Raw genomic sequence first — 19,201 nt, 5'->3', positions numbered from 1 at the left:
TTTTTTATTTCTTTTTTTTCAGCAATATGCAAATCTTACGATTGCGTATAATATAGCCTATGTCACTTATACTAAAAAGGGAAATAATTTATGGCTTAGCTTTCAATTGGTTGTATTAAAAATGTTGAAATTAGTCAATTGACTATGTTGATTTCTTGAGTTAAATTGTTACAAACAAAAATGAACTAATATTTCCCCTTTATCAAATTAGTTTCGTTAAGCGACTAATATTTTTCTATCCCTTTGACTATAATCTTTCTCCTTCCTTGTAACGTTTTCCAGCGTTAGTACACTGGAAAAGTGGTATAAAAATTAAAGGGACGGGTGTTTTTCTTTTTAAGTAGGCGTTTTTTTTACAACTTGACATTCATATTATCTTTCATATTATGATATTTATTTTCATAAAGTATACGTTTTATTATGAGATCCTGTATTCTAATTTGTCGTACAAAGGATATTCGACGGGGATGTTAAATGGCATGTTTAACAAAGCAATTTTTTTTAAATTTCGTATGATTATTTCCTTTTCCATTAAATTAAATATTAGAAATATTTTTGACTTATCTCATAAAAACTCAGTTAAAGACTTTGGTGGTATCGATGCATTTTTGAACAGGGTAATATTATAATCCGATTCTAAGACTACATGGGTATTGGGTTGTTGTATGTAAAATTAGGAAGGTGATTGACCTTTTCTGGAACGAAACAGCCTATTTCGTACCAGAATAGGTAGGTACGTGACGTGAGCTCACGTGAGCTTTGCAGTTTGACTACAGAGCTTTTGCGTAGCATTTTGCCTTATTACAGATTTTATATGTACCTATGTATATGTTTATAGAAGGTTTTTGTGGCAATAATGAATCATTGTTTTCTTGAGACTGACTGTTGTTTATTATTATATGTCATTTTGTCATTTCGACGCGCGGTGATCCAACCACTCAGTACATTTTATAAATTAATTTTATGGTGTTTCATTGGTATAGGTACATAATTTATAGTGTATTCTAATATATCAATGGTGATTCTATTAGGCTTACTGGACTAGCGCGGCAATAATAAAAAATAGTAATTATACTAAAAGTGAAGTCGCTGTGTAGTGTCAAGTAGAGCTCTCCCTAGAAAAAACATTATAATATTATCTATTAGGTACCTATTTAAATGACCGATTTTCTAGTCGAGATAGTACCTAGGTGATAAGCCTGCTGTGTTGCTTATATACATATTATATTTTTTAATCGTTATTTTGCCCCGGGAATCTCGTCCAGAACCTTTCGGTTCTTTACTCAAACGTTAGCCACTATACCAAGGGGCAAGGTGTTAACATAATTTTAACATAAATTGCAAATGTGTATGCAACTGGAAAAAGCTTGGTTTAATTTCTCGAACATTTAATGGTCCCGTAAAGCTTTATTTTATTTCCTTTATCCTTCCTTCTCCACATTGATAGATTTTAAGGAAAAAAATGTGTGCGTGTACTAGTGTACACACGTAAGAAGTGAAACTTCTTTATGACCTTATTTTTCAAAAAATAATTTACTATATGCAACTTTACAGAAATACGTCGAATCACGCGTGGTAGCGATAAGAAAAAGATGGCGCGTAACGGAAAAATGTCACGTGTAACGAAAAAATGTTACACTAAATTTTTTTCCAACCCCGATAAAGAAGTTTCACTTCAAATATCTCAGCTTTTTGAATGTTATACTCTTATATTATAACAAATACTGCCCAGTATTGAAACGGCTCCTCACACAAGACTAATATACATTACACTGCAGAAAATTCCAAAAACAATATTATGTAACATACAAGACTCTACTTTAGCTCTATACAGTTTCTGGCGCAGCTTTGAAAAACTCCCACGTCAATTTAATCTAATATTTGCATACAGTTGTCTGTTTATAATACCAATACTTTCCTGAAGCCTTGGTCACCAAATTTGGTATACCAGGTCAAGGTTATATCAATATTTAAGGTTATATCCTTTTCTGCAAGACTTATATAAATATATATATTAAATCCCTGTTACAATACATACATTTTTATAAATAAAATTATAAATATATATTATAGGGATGACAGAAAAATGTAGAGTTAGTAAACTGTACCAACTATCATAATTTGAAAGGCTTATATTACATAACATAATTATTTCTCTATACTCTACAACTTTGTAAGGAAGTATAGGAATTTCAAGAGCATAAAGAAAATACCCCGACACTTCGAACAATGGCCGCTTTTCATAAAACACTACAACACATACAGCCTTAGCTCCCACCACGCCACGAAAAAGGCCGGCATTGAATCAGTGTGGCGCGCGATTTCGAACGCGTGCGCAGTGTTACATCGCATCCGAATAACGAATCCAATTGAAAATCGATTTCAAAATCGAATACGAAATTCAAGTGTGTGTGACTGTTTCAGTGTGTTCAGTTTTGTTTTTAATTTTATTCAGACAAGAGGCACAAGTTTGTATGTTGACATAACAACAGCTGTCAAAATAAACGCGTGAAATATCGAGGTAAGGCAGTTTTCGACTTTCGTGTAATTGTATAAATACAGATTGTATAGAAAAACAGTATCACGTTTAGAACAAAAAATATATCGACTTTCGTAATTGAGTTTACTTATGCGGAAATAATTTGAGAACTTTGGACTTTATTTTTTGCTGGGATCCATTCATTTTGCGATTTTTTTTTTTTTTTTATTATAACAAATCGATTAATGATATTTAAGAGAAATCTGTTTTGCTAAACATATACCAAAAAGATAAATGATGCTTTTATATAATTGAGATATTTTAGATTAATCAATATTCTTTAGTTATTTGCAACAAATTGTAATGTACATACATGGGAACTTTAACCGATCGATGATGTAATCTGATAATAATGCCTTAACAATAATTATTGTAGACCGTACTCTCATGGTGCAAGTAATTACGCTGGCTACAAGTACCTACATATATCTAAGAACTCACCACGTATAATTATAAGATAATCATAAGTTTTTTATAAGAACTTTTGAAACTCTATAAAAGTTTAAAGCTCATCCATTTTTATGTTAAAATTTTTAAATAGGAAGTGAAAATTTCTTCAAAAATATTTTGACAAAATATTATGTTTATAGTTCATGGGTTTAACTATAATCAAAGTGTTTTGAATTTTTTGAAGTCTTTTTCACCAGTAAATGGATATATTTTTTTCGATTCATAACGCCCAGTGACGCATATAGAGCACAAAAGTATGAATTCAATGAAAAAAAATAATAAATAAAATACCATGGGCCATGGATCCCTGTTACCCTCTTATCCCCCTCTCGTGTTAAGTTTTAACTTCTGGGAGTCGAAGCGAAATCCTCTGAAATTTAAAACATGCTTGCACTGTACCACTGTATTTCTTAACAACAGCTGTAAAGATATTTAAAATAAGTAAGTAAATACAAAAACTGCAATCAATCATTTTTCGTCTAGATAGAGCTACACACAATTAAAAAGCTTAACAATAGTCCGAAAGCTTTAGCGATATCCACAGTTAATCAAAGTTCGAAGTATGATAACTTTTTAGTAATCTTTGGCGTACGTACAGTAGTACCTTTGACGGTGTTACCGTACCGTCACGGGTCGGTGGTCGGTGGCCATCTGTGACCAAACATCTGCTGTTATAAATTGTATTGTTTGTGAAGATTTAAGTCAAAAATATGACACGAATACAATTATTTTTTTATGTTCTTTCTTGCTTAATTGATGTTTAAACTATCTTTGAATAATAAATTAATTCTAATTATTAATCATCTTATAATAATTATCCCTATATATGTATATTATATTATACTACTGCATATATAGTTTTAACACGAGTCGAATGTAGAATATTTCATCACGATACGTGCAATGGATCGCAGATTTGAGTCTTTACTCTTTAGAAAGAAAGCCTCGAATTTACTTCCGGTAAAAATGAAATAAATTTGTTTCTTTCTAATTTCCTTAATCGAATTACAGTCTACGGACCAGTTTCTTCATATTGTCATTATTATATTATTATATATGTAATTGAAGTAAGTATATTACATGGAAAAATCCAATATCGTATTTTAATTAATGTTATTATATTTTTTGTGCTAGATTGTGTAAACCCTTTCCGTTCGGACTTCCTTGCAGACATTCGTGTAAATTAATTGCTATTGATAGGATATTACCGAAACATACGAATTTAATAGTTGTTTTAGTATGTATTAACTACACAAATAATTAAATGTCCGATTATAATAATCGACTATCCCTTGCCAAGTGAATTTATATTATCGCGTAGGTAACATTTACGATCAGTTCAGAGCGATCTAGAGATAAACACACAAAAACATTTCGCTTCGGCATAGCACATAATAAATATTAAATATACCTACTTTCCTGTAAAGTCTTACTCTGGAACAGGTCTGAAATAAATCTGTTTCACACACAATTCGAAGTAGTATAATATTATATTATTTGATAATTGCTCTTAAAAAACTTCATAACATTTTGGACTAAAATAATCTAGGGCTCTTTAAAACCAGTTCAAAAGTCTTTAATTTCTCACTTAGGTAATCAACGCCCTTATATTGGTAGTACCTTAATTTTAAACCAATCTCTAAATATTATCTGAAAAAAGGCTACTAAACATTAGGTATATAAAACATTTGGCAGACATAAATAAAACAAGCTTACGGTCACTTCTATAACCATTTCCATATTTGGAGATGAGATCATCTTACGAAATTATTATGTATGTTAAGTGTTGACATACCGCTTCTCCTAAGTATTAACTTGATGCTTATAACAACATATCTATAGCTGTGTCTATAGTCAAAACTATTGTATAGGTACTAAGTAAAAAAAATGTGTGCGTGTACTAGTGTACACACGTAAGACTTCTTTATGACCTTATTTTTCAAAAAATAATTTACTTACTACATATGCAACTTTACAGAAATACGTCGAATCACGCGTGGTAGGGATAAGAAAAAGATGGCGCGTAACGGAAAAATGTCACGCGTAACGAAAAAATGTTACACTAAATTTTTTTCCAACCCCGATAAAGAAGTTTCACTTCAAAAATATTGACTAAGCTAATCTAAGAAATAAAAAAGAGCTTACCTACTTAACCTTTCTTGAAGGTTGGTTAAATGTTACTTACCACTGGTATTACGGGTGCAAATGGGCGACGCGGACGTTTATCTTTTAACATAGAGTAACTCGCTCATTTACCTGCTTTTTACATAAAAAGAAGAAAACAAATCTCATGACTAAGTACCTGCTTTTATGATTAAACTTTTTTGCTTTGGATAGCCTATTTATCGAGGAAGAGAGTTCGAGATCGAACGTTATGGCTCAAATAAATAGGAGCGGAGCAGCAATATTCATTATGAAAGAAAACGCAAGATTTTAATAAAATATAATAAGATTTTTTTATTAGGTACGGTTTCACACAGCGTTCGACACTAAATCACGAAAATTTTTTCACCAACTATCACAAAGTCACGTGACTTTTACTATCTATTTAGTGTAAAAAATAGGTGTGTTACAAAGTTACTTAATACAATATTAATCTAAATGTTCCACAAACATCAGTGGCCGACCTCGAGATAATGTCAACAGCTTGCTGGTAATTCATTAATGTGCCTTCAGTTTGTTGTGAAACCGATGCACTGACGAAATGTGAATCATTGCGGATTTTGGACATGTTCATTTTGTAATTTAAAATTTTAATGGTACATTTATCATTATGTTATACATAGTTTTTATTTTTGAGTTTCGAAGCCAAGGGTAAAAAACGTGACCTACTGAGGCTTCGCTGTCCGTCTGTCTGTCTGTCGTGTCTGTGTTAAAATTTTCAGAGATGATGAAATGCAGTTATAAAATTAAAAAATGAAGGTTAAGCAGTAGGCACGGTCACAAATTAGATGGGTGATATTTTTTTGCAGTTCCTCTTTTGCTTACCTATTTCTGTGTGTGTGTCGCCAGTCCGACTCGCACTTGACGGTTTTATTATCTCATTTATTTGTATTTGTAGCAAACCAATAAGGACCTAAAAGCTTATGTTATTTTGTACCTATTGTGTAACTTAACTTATTACAACAAGCACGGGAAAAACGTGTATATTTGGAAATTATAGAGAGTCGAAGAAATAGATGATAATACCTATATTATATTATGTTTATGCTTATGCGATTTGTGAAACGCAGTGGTATGGTATAAATTGAATATATGTGAAAGTGAGATATAAATTATTATAAATTTCATATTTTATGTAACATTATAACAGTTTGTCTATAGTCTTCCTAGGTGAATGGGCTATCTAACACCGAAATAATTTTTCAAATCGGACCAGTAGTTCCTGAGATTAGCGCGCTCAAACAAACAAACTCTTCAGCTTTATAATATTAGTATAGATTATATAAAAGTTTACACATACGAAGAGAACTATTTAATTTATTCATATTTCACAATAAACTATCACATGTCTAAACTGTCTGACAGTATCGCAATAAATGGGAAGATAATTAAAATATTCATTGCATTTCGTTTATTTCCAATCGGCCCAGAAATTTAAGCGATTTGTATGTAAATATCGATAATAGATCCGCTACTAGAGCGTCCGCTTTGAGGCTATAAAAATAGCGCATTTGTTGTTAATAAATATTGAGTGGACATTACAAAATTGCAATATTTTGGTACATATTTATCTCTAAATAGTTGTCTTTATCTGTCTCTACCGTGCATTAAAACCCAAAGAAAGAAATATGTTTATTACCAACAGTACCCTCCCTAAAATTGGAAATAACACTGTTCAATAATGACTTATAAAAATGTATGTTTGAAATTCATACGTAAGGATTTTGATTAAACCTTTTTCCAAATCTAATTTAAGCAGCTAGAAAAAGCAATAAATTTCACCCGTCCTCCTGCTCTTTCTTATATTTAATGCTGAAGTTAATATAAAAAATAAATTATTTTTAAATTAAACCCTAAAACCGCTACTTTAGCAGCCACTAGAGAATTTCAGGCCCGTGTTACTATCATCGCGTGGTTAGAGACAATTTACGAAGCTCACTTATCTCTTGTAGTTACACGTATTTTACTTAGTTTTATTACCGTCCAGATAACAGAGAGGATACTAGATATTAATAGGCTTTTATTGAATTTTAGTGTCGCTATCGTATTAAAAAAGAAGCGGAAATTCGGTTTTTAGTCATTACAATGCGTGTTAAAGAAAAGGATGTCGTTTTTCAATGTTTACACTCATTAGTCCAATTTGAAAGTAAAGGTTCTTCGATTTATAATAAAAATAACAACATATCAATTAATTACGTTTCTAATTTTTCAATCGAAACAATATTACAAAAATCGTTCCAGCCATGGTCCAGGTTTTTACCTATCCATGGTACATATACATGGTACTTACATAAATATCAAAATGTATTATAATAATATATACCGATTATTACTATAAATCAATAACCTAGCCTTGCAATATATTGGGTATTATGTATTTCATCAGGCATACGTTTCGCATTTCTCAATCGTATAATAAATTAGTAATAAATATACATAATATGAAAGAGATAAATCACTAGTAACAATGCATCGACTATTTGTACAGCTAAATGCGTTATAAATTCCGTTCGTGGCTGTGACCTGAGATTGTCTGAAACCCAATAAATAACTAACTCGTGAATTGTTCGAATTGTTTCAATGAAAATGGATTTCCGCTATCGATTGATCAAATTTGAGGTATTGAGAAGAGATCGGGTATATTGAAGTATACTTGGATGTTGTAGAGCTGAATGAATTTGAATCAAACAGTTTGTGAAGCACACTGTATTTGAATGTTGCCACCATGTAGGTAATAATCTAAATACATAAAATAAACCACATATAAAGTGCGCAGATTTTTAAAATGTCCAAATTAAAAGCTACATCTTTCTATTTTTTTCTTTGGTTCTATAATACCTATTCACATTTTCCAAGACGCAGGAAAACTTATAATTTATTGTTTTATAAGTCGCTTTCTCTGTCCCTTTGTATGCTTAGATCTTCAAAACTACGCAATGAATTTTGATGCGGTTTTTTAAAAGATAGAGTGATTCAAGAGAAAGGTAAATGATTCATTAGATTTTCGTTATTAAGCGGGTGAAGCCGCGGGCGGAAAGCTATAGTTCCCAATAAAAAAAACTGATGCCAAAAACGTTCGTTCCACGGTTGTCGTTTTGATACTTTAATAATCCGATTGATGAAAATTTATTGCACTTCTAATTACGAACTCAATAAAACGGTAACGAAGTACGGTAACAGTTAAATAACTGTTATTTATCAAGGTATAAAGATAACTTTTAGTGAAATTTACTGCTTTATACATATTCATAACAATCTGCGGAAAAAGCCACGGGTAAAAGCTTGTTTAAAAGGTTTATGTGTCATTTCTTAACCCAGTTTTTAACATATCTTTTCATCCAAAAATGTCAAGTGTTTTATATTCTTTGTACGCTATTATCTACCAAAGGACATCTTTTTATTGCCTATAAAGTTTTTTTTTTACAAACGTAAAGTATTCGACCTCAGCCATGACCATATACATGGCTTTGTTATTATCTGTGGCGTGGTATTTTCATTATTTTTCCCTCCAAAATGTTATCTCTAGGTACCTACATTAGATGTTTTGTTACTTTTAAAAATGATGAAAATATGCACTACTAATTACTCACATTTGACACGTCTACAACTATTTATTTAAAAATATAATTATTGATGTAGCACTCGCTTTATTATACAACAAATAAAAATTTAAAACGCTTCGTTAATTAAAAACCTAATAAGCCTTGACCAGAGTCAGGCTAAGTTCAAGTACGTAATTAAAATATTTGAGCACGCGTGTTTATATGACAATAAGCCAGCTGTTAAAGGTGAAGGTTGTGTACAGAAATATAGTCTAGGCGCCTGGCTTGCAAAGAAGGTAGAAAATATCCAGGATAGAAACAAAATAAAAAATATAGCTGACATATCTATTTTTACTAATATTATAAAGAGAAAGTTTTGTTTGTAAGTATGGAACGAATTGACTCAAATAGTACCAGTTGGATTTGGATGAATCCTAATTAGGTTATAATAATATAGGTTTTCAGCAGAATAAGAAATTGGCTATAGAAATACTTGATTTCGTCCGCGGGTGAAACCTTCGTATTCTATATAATATAAAATATATAAATAGTGTAGAGAATGTAAAGATTTTCCAATAAGGTTAAACGTTAAAAAAAGTCAGAAAATCACGGTCCTCTATCTATTCTTTCGCAAATAAACCTCAAATACATACTGCACTTATTTTTGCAAAAATAAAGAGAGAGAGAGAGATGGGCTACCACCACAGAACATATAAAAGAGGTAACCGGTAAGAGGTAAACCTCTTTTATATGTTCTGTGGCTACCACGATCTTATTTCTCTCTCTCAGTGGAAGCCATTTTCTCTTGCTCTATTAGTATCTAAGTATTATATTATCTGTGCTCTATAAAACTATAAGGTGGCTACTATCACGTACATGTTCCCAGGAAAAGAAAAATAAATCACTCTAACTAGCATTTCGTTATAAGATCTTATCAATTTTGTTGGTTTTCGTCACGGTGTAATATAGCTGTATAACGTGTGAGTATTTTATTATTAAAATGTACAATTAGTAAGATGTTACCTACTGTAAAGTTTACAACTTTTAGGGATTACTGACTTATGTAGGCATTATCACTACATAGTATAAAACAAAGTAGCTTTCTCTGTCCCTTTGTCCCTTTGTATGCTTAAATCTTTAAAACTACCCAACGGATTTTGATGCGGTTTTTTTAATAGATAGAGTGATTCAAGAGGAAGGTTTTAGTATATAATTTATTAGGTTTTAGGCAAAGCGGGCGAAGCCGCGGGCGGTAAGCTAGTAAATTATAATAATATACTCTAATGCTAAATTGTTGAATTGAATAGATAAATTTGTAACATACATACTTGTTAACTGTTTAGTGTAATATTAAAGAGTAGATAGATAGAATATAAAAAGAAGTTATTGTATACTGCGAAAGCTACATCCCTAATTAAAAAAAATACAAGTAGGTTTGATATTTCCTTTCTTATATAATTCTTAAACAACGTTCCCTAAAGCCACTTAAAATATTCTAAACAAAGAACATTAGATACACTCAATGCACATGCATTGAGCAAATTATTACATCAGTTTACACACATATCTTAATTTTATACAATTAATTAGTGCATACGAATGAACCTACATAATACTTATTCATATAAGTAAGACAATGGAACAGGTCTGATGTCATACACTTTAAAATACTGGTAAATATAACGTAGTTAAAACAATAATTACCACAGCTTTGATATTGTTATTCATTCAACAAAAATATTAATTGATTTTTTGTTATCATAACAGAATGAATGAATGAACGGCATTCAAGCAATTTTTAATCATAATTTTGTTAAATTCTATAGCTTCCCTAAATATTAAACCCTAGCTTGTCTCTATTACGTTTTCATACCAGTGACCGCATCACTGGAAATTGGAATAAGACAAATAAATAGAACAATAGCATACAAGTTACAACTTAAATCGATTATTTTTATAACCCTTAACCAAAATTGGGAAAAGTGTTAATTAGTTAATTAGATTGGTTGAAGAAAGCTTTTCTTTACTATCACTCAATATTTAAGCAATTATTTAATATAGGTAAGTATATAAAAACATTAAACACAATATATTTAACTCAATTCAATCATATAATTACACGACCGCATAAGGCTCACCGCTCAACGCATTCGCCATATTGGGAAGGTCGCTCAATGACATCACCGCTAAGACAAGATATTGTTACGTAAATATGCCACTTTCTTGGTTTTTAATGTGGTAGGTGTAACTTGTATTTATTTGTTGAATACCGTAACTTTGTGGATTTACAAATTTTTAGAATAAAGGGTAATAATGAAATTATATAAACTATGATTAAAAAATAAGTTTTTGAAGTAAAATTGTTAAAAATTGTGAAGTATGCTTTTTACGAACGGCTCAGTATTGTGAATAATAATAGACCCAAATCTTATTGTTGGAATCTATTGACTGACCGGTTGACTTGGTTGGTAGCGACCCTGCCTTCCAAGCCAGAGGTCGTGGGTTCGATTCCCACCCGGGGCAAATATTTGTGTGATGAACATAGATGTTTGCTCTGTGTCTGGGTGTTAATTATCTATACAAGTATTTATTTAAAATTATATATGTATGTTTATCAGCCATCTGGTTTCCATAACACAAGCGAAAGCTTATAGTATGGGATCAGATCGTGCCGTGTGTGAAAATTGTCCCGAAATATTTATTTATTTATTATTTTTTTATTTATCTGGAATCGGTGCCTATTGTAGATATTATATTTACAGAGTAGGAATCGAAGCAGAGAATTTCTAGGTTATCCGTATACGTAGGTATGTTTTAAAGCTCTATCGCTAAATAACACCCTACGAATTACGATTTTATATCAATCAACATCAAATGCGACTGGCTATTTACAATATTTTCGCAAAGGCATCTAAACTAACATGTTTGAACGCTCTAATCTCAGGAACTACTGGTCCGATTTGAAAAATTCTTTCGGTGTCAGATAGCCCATTTACCGAGGAAGGCTATAGGCTATATCATCACACTAAGACCAACAGGAGTGGAGCACTGCGGGTAAAACCACGGGGCACAGCTAGTTTCTTATAACGGGGATAAAAACTTATTTAACAAGGAAAAACTTCACACAACGGAACACAGCTGAAGGCATCTACAAAATATTCAGAAATCACGAAACTATCTAAACGGATCGTTAACTCCCGAATTCCGCTGTTAACGATCAACTACGTAACCCGTCTAAATATATAACACGTTGAATCTCGTAAATATGCCATAAAATACACAAGAATAAGCCAATTATCTTCTTTGTGGTATAACCATGTAAAAACCTTTGTAATGATAATATTCATAATTTTATGGTTGAAATCATTTTTTTAGAAGTGAAACTTCTTTATGGGGGTTGGAAAAAAATGTAGTGTAACATTTTTTCGTTACGCGTGACATTTTTCCGTTACGCGCCATCTATTTCTTATCCCTACCACGCGTGATTCGACGTATTTCTGTAAAGTTGCATACTTATAGTAAATTATTTTTTGAAAAAATAAGGTCTAGAAGTTACACTTCTTACGTGTGTACACTAGTACACCTACACGCACACATTTTTTAGTCTATGGTACCTAAATTTAAATTATCTGTAATATCAAAATAAACACCACTTCTAAGTGATTTCTTATGTCATACTCTCAATTAGATTAAATACAATAACATGATCGTCAGATTATGTACATATTTTATATTCACGCAAAAAACTACATTGAAATAGATAGGATTTTCTTTTATGTAGTTAGTTAATTACATATTATATAAATGATACCTGAATGAACCTATAAAATAATTTTCAATCTAACGTATATAAAGTATCTTCACATTATAATGTTTTTGTTTATTTTACAAGTATCTAAAGAGAACGACATATTTAGTTACAATACACTATTGTTGTGTGTGAAACGTCCTATTTTTATGCATTTGCACTGATTTCAATAAAAAAATACTTTCTTATATGTTAACATTAATTCACACAGTGATTAACGCAGGTATTTGAACGTTCTTTTTTTCTTTATTATTAGGTTATATTTACCTCCTAGGATATGGAAGCTAAAACATTTATTCAACCTTATAAGCGCAAAATATTGCAAAGATTAATTTTCAATCTTCTTCTTCATCTTCATCAGCCCTTCGATGTCCACTGCTGGACGTAGGCCTCTCCTAATGCACGCCACTGAGCCCGGTCGTTGGCTCTTTGCCGCCAGTTGTAGCCAGCAACTTTGCGGACGTCGTCATTCCACCGTGTAGCAGCATCTATTTTCAATCTTATTAACTTAAAATTATCAATAAATCGAACTGCACTATCAATATATTACTAAAATAACATAAATATAGGGGGTACTGTAACATGATTCATAAAATGGACGACGAATAATTGTTTTCAAATGTACAGGAATTATAATAAACTAACAATTGTGTCGAGGAAGTAGGCGTTACTAGTACCTACTGGATGTGAGCCAAAAATAATAACTAATTATTTTGCTGAATAATTTCCGTTAAATTACTACCACGTTCTTTGGATGTGTCTGTGAAGTCCGTTAATTTATGAAAATTATAATTAATATTATAAATAGATCGAAACTTTCTTTAGTAGTAAATTATATAACTTTATGTTAGTATAAAATAAACTCAAAGATAATTTAAAAATGTAATAAAGCATAACAAAAACAAATACGATACAACACATGTGAAAGTAATAAAGAAAATAAACATAATGCGCAGTCAAAAGAACTAAAATTCTAAAGATAATTTTTATATTTTTGTACATAATATATCTATTGCTATTAAACTCCCACATTTAAATTACATCACCAATGAGAAAATTTTGAAGAATAGAAAAAACACCGTGATCCAATTTTTGCTATTCTTCAAAATTTACTAATTTACAAAGCATTTGAATATTATAACTAAACATTTAAGACTTCACCAATTATAATTTTATTATACATAGACCTATATGTAAATGTATCAATTGTATTATATACTAGCGGTCCGCCCCGGCTTCGCCCGTGGTACATAATATTTACGTTTTCTCTACATAAAAACCATCCTCGTACTTCAAGGAATATAATAAAAAAAGAATGATCGAAATCGGTTCAGCCGTTCTCGAGTTATGAAACCACGGTAAAAGTGAAACTGTTCGAACGGTTCCGAACACTGCTTTGTGTAGCGCATGTCGCGTGTCGGTCGGCTGCCGAGTAGGTATACCTACTCAGCAGCCGCGATACACGCGACATGCTCTACACAGACCAAAAAGTTTGAGACGATGTAATAAAAGTTTCACTTTAAAAATCCTATCATAGCTCTATACGCTATTATACTCTTTATATCAATGGTTGCACAAAAAATTTCGTTGATTTTTACAATTTCTTTGCAAGCCCTAAGTCAGTCTGTTTCTAAAGCTGAACGAATGGCATCTAGTATCTACTATCTAGCCCATCTATTCATGGTCAAAACATGAAACAAGAACGTCACCAATATGAAATATGAATCACCTTAACAATCATCCTACTGTTCTACAATAATAGACAATATGACAGAGTTTATTACCAATAACAATACAAATAAACAATTTCGCAATCAATCACTAGAAGCGTATAAACTTGTAGGATTTATATTCAAATACTGACTTGTTCAGTGAAACCGTTCCGCGTGACTCAATTCCTACTAATGAATCTATATTTGCATACGTTTCTCTCTGTGGTTTCTCATCAAAAAAAATACATGAAAAAGTCTATACAATTACAAGTAGGTAAGGTAAAACAGCTTTTTACACGCTTTTTACGATGCGTCTGTAAAGACAATCAATGCAGGTAAAACCGCGGGGAACACCTAGTAAATTATCAAGACAGCTAAGACTTAGCTTTGGCGGAAAGCTTCTTGTTATTTTCTATATCGGCATGCATACGAAAACACATAGCCTTTAATGATTTTTATGTTCACCTACGTCTTATAAAAACTAATATACCATGACTAAGTACTTAGCGATTCCTAAATCCAAAAACACTTAACCTCGCACCTACAAGTAGCCCACACGTAGAAGTAGGTGTGAATTGCATAGGGTTTCGAGGCCGATACAGTCAATATTTAAACGTTTAAAATTAAACTTGTTAACCTAAATTGAATTTTATGTATTTGTAGTGTATGATTCGAATTTGCTTAATAACTATCACATATCTAAATCATAATCCGAATAATTATTTTGAGGTTTTTATTTAAATTTATCCGGTAACCTATAGGAAGTATAGGAATTTCTACAATATATTTTATAGGTTCAACATTTAAAATTACCACCAAATTTATTTGATAGAATTGTAAGTGTCTACTAATGGTGAGTAAGGTTTTTAATATAGGTTCCATTGAGGAATCACTATCACTACATAGTATAAAACATAGTCGCTTTCTCTGTCCCTATGTCCCTATGTCTCTATGTCCCTATGTATGCTTAAATCTTTAAAACTACGCAACGGATTTTGATGCGGTTTTTTTTAATAGATAGAGTGATTCAAGAGGAAGGTTTTAGTATATAATTTATTATGTTTTAGACAAAGCGGGCGAAGCCGCGGGTTAAAAAGCTAGTACGATATAAACCTATCTTTATAAATTAAATTATAATTTCATCTCATTATATTATGATGTTTAATAAACACCAATATCAAATCGTAAGCTATTTATAACATTACATAAATTTTATAAGATTTGAAAAGAGCAATTACAGAATTTCTCTTGTAAGTTAAGTTAGAAACTGCTTTCCGCACGGCTACTAATTGTTAAGTAATAAGACGACTCAGAAAAGAAAAAAACCCGCTACGAATTGCGAAACGTTGTTTTTGAGTACGTGGTTAAAAGGGGTCTAGTTGAGTGAACAAATAATGTATTCTTGGCTTTAACACCTGTTTTACGAGATAGAGTATGAAATTTAAAAATTAACAAACGTTTTTTTGTTATTAATTAGTATTAATTTTACCTATTTCAATGATGAACAGACATCTATTATTGAAAAGTGAAACGATTTCATTCACTGTTGTTTAGTTGCCACGATTTAAATCAAAAATATTCAACTGATTTTAAAAATTCTTATACAATTTTAAAGCTTCATCTCAATACATAATCTACATTGAATATATATTATTTTCTAGTCAAAGCTGGGGCAAAGGCTAGTATAATTATGAAAAGTTCTTCTTATAGATGCACAATGGTTAATGCGCCGTGATCTAAATCGGCAGACATAGTTTTAAAATAACGGCATGCTATAATCGCGAGTGTCACTTTGTTTGTTTAACGCTGTCGCTTACCGTAAGTGAGCTTAACTAGATGAGCGGTTTAAGGCACGAGCGGTAGCGAATTTTTTAATTATTTTTTAATTCTTTGCTGCGATGCTCGTTATACACGATACAAATAGTATAATTACTTTGCAATTAATTTTAGATAAATTTCGTATTAATAACTTTAATTCAACGGCCAACGACAAGAACTACAAATAAACCACACATAAAAACACTTTTTATACAATATCCATTAACAAATCATCCACAATTACAAAAAACAATAACTTAACTATATTAAGGATATAACTTCGAAAAAATAAAGTTCATCAATCACCATGGCCACTGGACCAAATATCTACATACAATTTTAAATGAATATTGAAATACCTGCATAACAAAATAAATACATAAACTAAACACAGTATTTACGCATAGCTCATACATCTCAAGAGATAGTTTATATCATTATACCGTGGGATTGACATCAAACTGTATAAGTTTTATGCATCTAGGTAACTTAGGCCGTACATAACAGAGGGTTAATCTATTTTGAGAATTTCAATAAATATTACATAGTTGTTCTATATAAACTTTAGTTTGTAAGTAAGTAGAGTGCAAATTTTTCCGCGCTAACATTTTACATATACTTAGGTATAGAAAAAAACGACACAACTTTAAAAAAGTAGGTCCCATATTGAATCATCACGCAGTAGAAAGAAAAAAAAACCTATTACTATTCATAGTTACTATTGGGCATTTCAACCAGAACGATACATTGAAAGTTTACTTACCTCTTTAAAATTCAAATACTTTCGTGAAAAATTATTTTTATGTCATTTATTTGTTGTTCTAGAACATCGTAGAAACTTTCTAGACTATTCCAGGCACGATACAATACTTGACACGTGACCCATCATTGCATATAACGCCTCGTTCACACTTTGATAAAGACGTATAATTTTATAGCGGGGTAATAGTAGGTTCTGATGAAGCTTATCATTATGCACCATGTCTGTACATAGCCTGTATATTTTACACATTTTGTATAGGTAGTTAAAAGCAATTTTCGCAGTTGCGAATTTTATTTTCGCAATGCATATTAGATTTGCATTATGTTTGTAATAAAATCTCCAAAATTGCTTCTCTATATTTAAATTAACTGGATTGGATAATATCTATTCATATTTGAACTAGGCAGACCTTTTTATTTAATTAATTTATATCTGACTAGGTTTCCGCCCGCGGCTTCGCCCGCGCAGTCAAGGAAAAACCCGCATAGTTCCCGTTCCCGTGGGATTTCCGGGATTGCGTCATTTTCCCGGGATAAAAAGTAGCCTATGTCCTTTCTCGGGTATCAAAGTATCTCCATACCAAATTTCATGAAAATTGGTTCAGTAGTTTAGGCGTGATTGAGTAACAGACAGACAGAGTTACTTTCGCATTTATAATATTAATATAGTATGGATTATCTGTTATTTCAACTTAAAGTATTCACATGTTCTTTTCTTTTTTCACACGCACTCTGTAAAATTAACACATTGAAATTGTGTTATTGATAGAAACCTATCATTACTGAATTGAAGCTGTTACCATAAGAGTCAACTCCAAAAAGCTCTACAAAAATATTTTTTTTAAATATATTTATGAAATCACGGTCAGGGAAGGTTCTAGAACACACTCCCAAAGCCATGTTTCCTTACACATAAGTGTGTCACACGTAGGTTAGTGGGGAACACGATCGTCCTTTGTGAAGCTTTCTCTTGCCGTAAGGGAAAATTTATATAATCTGTGCCATTATTTTAATAAGTATTAAATATACATGACACTGCGAATTCCCGCGTAGAATATTTTCTATATATTTTAGTTTGTAACGGATTAGCTTGAAGTCTAGTAATTTTTTAAATGCTTTCACTATGTACCTAAGGCTTCGTTTGCAACAAATTTCATAAGTTGCTTGCAGTATTGGCTGGCTGTTTTTATATTAATTTTGCAGGTGAAACCACGTTACAAATATCTAGTTTTTAATAAAGGCTTAATATTATACGCTTCTTTTCAAATTCAGTTTTCTATTAATTTCGTTATTTTTTTTTGTCCTAGAATTGATATTATTGTACATAATATTAGCACTCTCCGAGTCGATGCAAAAACAAATGAAGATTATTGTACAAACAATATCGATACATTCCCAACTAGCAAACATAGTATTTACCACAGATCACGTATTTACATATCGATACAAAGTAAATACCGTTATGTAGTTAGTACAATAATAACAGTTTGTGGGCGTAGAACAATTAATAAGTCCGCGAATCGGTTTCAATAACACTATTGTATCGTGTGTGAAACTAGAAATCTAGACGATGTTCCTGCTTTAATTAAATCAGTGAGAAGTTGTTTATTTGAACTATCTGTGGATGTTGTATTTATGTTAGTTATTTGTAGGTAGTTGGATTTTATGTTTTCAATAGAAATAAAGAAGTATGATTCGTTTTGAACTACTGTTAATGAAATATCTACGTGTCAATATTTTGCAGTGATCAAAATTTGTGATAAGATAGGAAACAAAAAATATAATATGTGCTATTATTTATGCCATACTTACACAAAGTGAGGGAATATGATTTATGAATATGGAGTTATATATTACTTCTGTTCGATTCACATTTTTCGGCAATAGCTTAATTATTATCTCTCTTCTTACTTTTTAGTGTATTCAACGATGGCCATGGATAGTATAAGGTATAATACAGTAGTAGGTATTTCTTTTTTATCGATTTCAACTCACAATAAGTCACAAACATTTAGGTAGGGTTTAGACTATTGTTTTTTGATAGCAGATAGCAGATAACCTTTTCTGAAATACTGCTGCTCTTATACAAAATGTTCTACAATATACACAAATCTAATACCACAGCGGTTTATTTCATTAAGCCCTCCCCCATTCACTGCAACCTTCAACACCGTTTCGCTTATCTCGATCTAGCTCCGTTGCTATCTGGACCGTGACCATGCAAATTAATGGGACCCTAAATACGTGGTCCTAATCTCATTTTAATGTATAACTGTGAGTTAATTGTGCTGTTTTTGTGAGATAGAATTTGAGGAAAGTTATTCTTAGAACTAGGTACTATCCTGTTATGGTTTTTTCAATATTTCTTTGATTAGTATTACCTCGTGTATTATTGTTCTAGTCGTGT

The 19,201-nt window shown here is 31.3% G+C and overlaps 1 protein-coding gene across 2 annotated transcripts in view; it reads left to right on the top strand.

Annotated features, from left to right (window-relative positions):
- The first annotated feature begins 2,298 nt into the window (after positions 1-2,298).
- Positions 2,299-19,201, top strand: part of LOC149483830 (uncharacterized) — a 74,840-nt gene continuing 57,937 nt past the window's right edge. For both annotated transcript variants that reach the window (XM_089701983.1, XM_089701982.1), the window contains exon 1: positions 2,299-2,521. The gene's annotated coding sequence lies outside the window, so the exon portion shown is untranslated. The remainder of the gene's footprint in view (positions 2,522-19,201) is intronic.

Source organism: Colias philodice, chromosome 12 (assembly GCF_061535455.1).
Source record: "Colias philodice isolate Cphi_HAF_F1 chromosome 12, ilColPhil1 Martin Lab GWU primary, whole genome shotgun sequence".
Lineage (NCBI taxonomy): Eukaryota > Metazoa > Arthropoda > Insecta > Lepidoptera > Pieridae > Colias > Colias philodice.
Note: the sequence above shows the minus strand (reverse complement) of the source record. Positions and strands in the feature narration are given on the sequence as shown.